The following is a 3,142-nucleotide window of genomic DNA, read 5'->3' on the forward strand; positions in this document are numbered from 1 at the left end:
AAACGGCCGCACAGGAGGTGTTCCCAATAGTTGAAGGCACAAGTATAAAAGGCCACTACAATTTATCAAAATATTGCTTTATAATTACATATGCTATCATAACATAGCATCCTTCAAGCACTGCATCTCTATTACACGAGCGCCTTCAAGGACTTCCTGAAAATAGTGCTCGGAGGGTACTCGGCTTTTGTCCGAATCTCGGGACGCAACAACGGTGGTCTCCATCTCTTCCCAGTATGTCTTGACACGGGCAAGAGCCATCCGTGCACCCTCTATGCACGCTGCCTCTTCATCGCATTGATACGCGGCACCGCGTCAAGGAATTGCTGCACCAAGCTGAAATAACTCTTCGGCTCTGATCTCCGAGGCCACAGATGACCCATGACGTACTTCATGGCGAGTCCGGACAATCTATTCAGTTCGGCCCATTGAGCCAGGCGATCGTCCACTGCTAGTGGACGCTCGGGATTGTGGAACTGTGACCAGAAAAGCTTTTCCACTTCGCGATCTTTTAGATCTCGAAAGTGTTCGGTCGCATCAGCAGCACTTGCTGCCAAATCCAGATAGGTATCCTCCACACTCCACATCCGGTCCAACGAAGCAAACTTCGGATCGCAAAACTTCCTCCGCAGCATAAAGGGCTTTCCAGCCGCAATCTGTTCGGCCTGACGTAGCTCCTCCTTCGCAGCTCTCATCGCAGAGCGAGCGTCCTTGGCATCGGCAACGGCCTTCTCTAAGTCTGTCTGTCTCGCCCGGTCTTCTTTCTGAAGAAGTTTGCAACGGTCTGCAGCGCTCTTTAACTTCTCGGCCATCTCGGCCATCTCTTTTGTGCTTCGGTAGTGAGCAGCCTGTTCGGCTCTCAGCTCTTCAAGGGCCTTCTCGGCAGCCGCATCGCTTTTTCTGGCTTGCTCATTAGCTCGGGCAAGTTCTGCCCTAAGATTCTCCACGGCGGCCGTACCATCTGCGTCAAGCACACACATTGTAAGACACTGGCATGAAGCTCCTCTTACTTGATGCCGCCCGAGGAATTACATACCTTGAGCCTCATCAAGCCGCTTGTTGACAAGCGCGATGTCGGCATCTGCCATGTCCAGTTGCCGCTTTAGTTCGGCCAAATCATCAGTTCGGCTTGATTCCGGACACCTCGCCACCTACATTCAAAGGCGACATCTTAGACCTGGGATTATGATCCTCTGCGTGCCGTCATTTCTTGACAACACGCAGAGTCTCAGGGGCTACTATCTACACAGGGCGCATCTTGTTTTATGCGCAACTGACGAAGAAGTACATTATCAAACGTACCTCAAAACCCATCAGCAAACTTCTGACGGCCTCATGCAATCCGCTTTCCGCGGACGAAATCCTTCCAATCACCGTACCCATCAATGCACGGTGCTCCTCTGAGATAGAAGCCTTCCCCAGCAGAATCATCAGCTCCTCCGACCATGCACCGAACAGTGTCGGGCTCGTCCTATGACCTCCATCGAAGGCCAGACACGGAGAACCTTGGGGGGACATATGGCTACCTTCCAGCCCTGCCGGATTCGGAGAAACCCTCCGCGACGACACCTTAGGGTCGCCTGCCTCACCAGGCGGTACTGCAGGGGGAGGCGTTCCACTCTCCATCATCTCCGGAAGAAGATCCCCCGAAGATGAGCTCTGCTGAGAAGGGCTAAGGTCCGAGCTACAAAGTAAAATTTTGGTTAATCTTCTCAGATAAAAAGCAAGGATTTCTCTCATCCCTCTAAAGGAAAATCTTTCTCTACTTACGGCTCGCTGGAGGGCTGATCCCTTTGAGGGCGTAGTTCAGCCGAGGATCTCCCCGGCGTCGGACCCTCTGACGAGGACTTTTCCCCCCGCTTTGAGGCCATGGTCTCCGGGTCGTCAGAGGCGGCCCTCTTCTTCCCCTTAGGAGAGGAATTGTCGATTCCTCCCTTCGGAGAAGCCTCCTTCGAGGAGGCCATAGTTTCCTTGTCCTCCCCCTCACTTCCCTCCAAAGGCACGATCTTCAACATCCTGACCAGCACGGGATCCGGCCTGGTCTCAGGAAGGGGAGCCGGACACCTGATCAGCTTTGCCTTCGCTATCCACTCCTGTTTAAAAGGACAGCTCTTTTAGGGGCGAATTTATGACAATTTTACGGATAGACGAGTTCGGTACAAAATCATCATTGATGCAGGCTTAGTGGCCATATACCCCCGCACTAGGGGCTCCGTACATATACAATAAGAGACAATAAAGCTCAGTTCTATATATTTTCCTTTATACTTTGCTTATTTCAAACTTTTGTTCAACACGACCCATTTTCAGCTCAGTTCCTCTCTTTCGTAGATGAACGTCGTGCGGCGCCCGTCCAGGATACGGCACAACGGAGACACAGGCGCAGACGTGCAGTAGGGACCCGTCCTAAGGATTCTTTTTAGATTAAGACCCTGCGTAAACCTTTTTTTACTGTCTCTTGTTGTTACATATCCCCTGGTTTTCTCTGATATAACCAAGCAGGAGGCTGGCGTCTTGGCATGTGGCCACGTCAGAATTTTTGCGCGTACCTGGACACTAGGGGCTTTTTAATAAAGAGTGTTGTTTTGCCCGCACTCATAAAGACCGAACACCTTAGGGAGTGTTCGGCGTCGCGGGTTTTGGCATTATATGCATCAGCTCCGAATCATGTCTTTGGGTTTGGTTGCCTGGCTCCTGAGTTCGGCTAGCTTACCTTCCGCTCTATCGGCTAAGGTGGCACCAGGAGAACTACTGCGATTGTGCCCCGGTTAGGCCGGGCGAGCGCCTCAGTAGAGAAAGCCGAAAACCGACTGTCGTGATGTGGCGTGAGACTGGTCAGCCACCCAATGACCTATCGGAATCTATAGGATTCCTCCATTTTAACGAAGGGCCGTTTCCCGGCCAGGCACATACGCGCCCCGAAGTCGGGCGAGCGCAGTCGCCACCAAGGGGCTACCTAAATAGTCCCACGGTCAAGCTCCTATGGCTAAGTGAGAGTGTTAAAGCATTATAGTCCGGTTGCCTGGCCAGCTGCGTTATCACCTCCTTTGTAGGACCAAGACGTTCGGTTAAGTGTGAAAATGCGACTTCTGCAAGCACCCCCGCACTATGTGCGTGGGGGCTGAAGCCAACGACTGCCATC

The sequence above is a fragment of the Triticum dicoccoides genome, chromosome 2A (genome assembly GCF_002162155.2).
Source record: "Triticum dicoccoides isolate Atlit2015 ecotype Zavitan chromosome 2A, WEW_v2.0, whole genome shotgun sequence".
NCBI classification, from domain to species: domain Eukaryota; kingdom Viridiplantae; phylum Streptophyta; class Magnoliopsida; order Poales; family Poaceae; genus Triticum; species Triticum dicoccoides.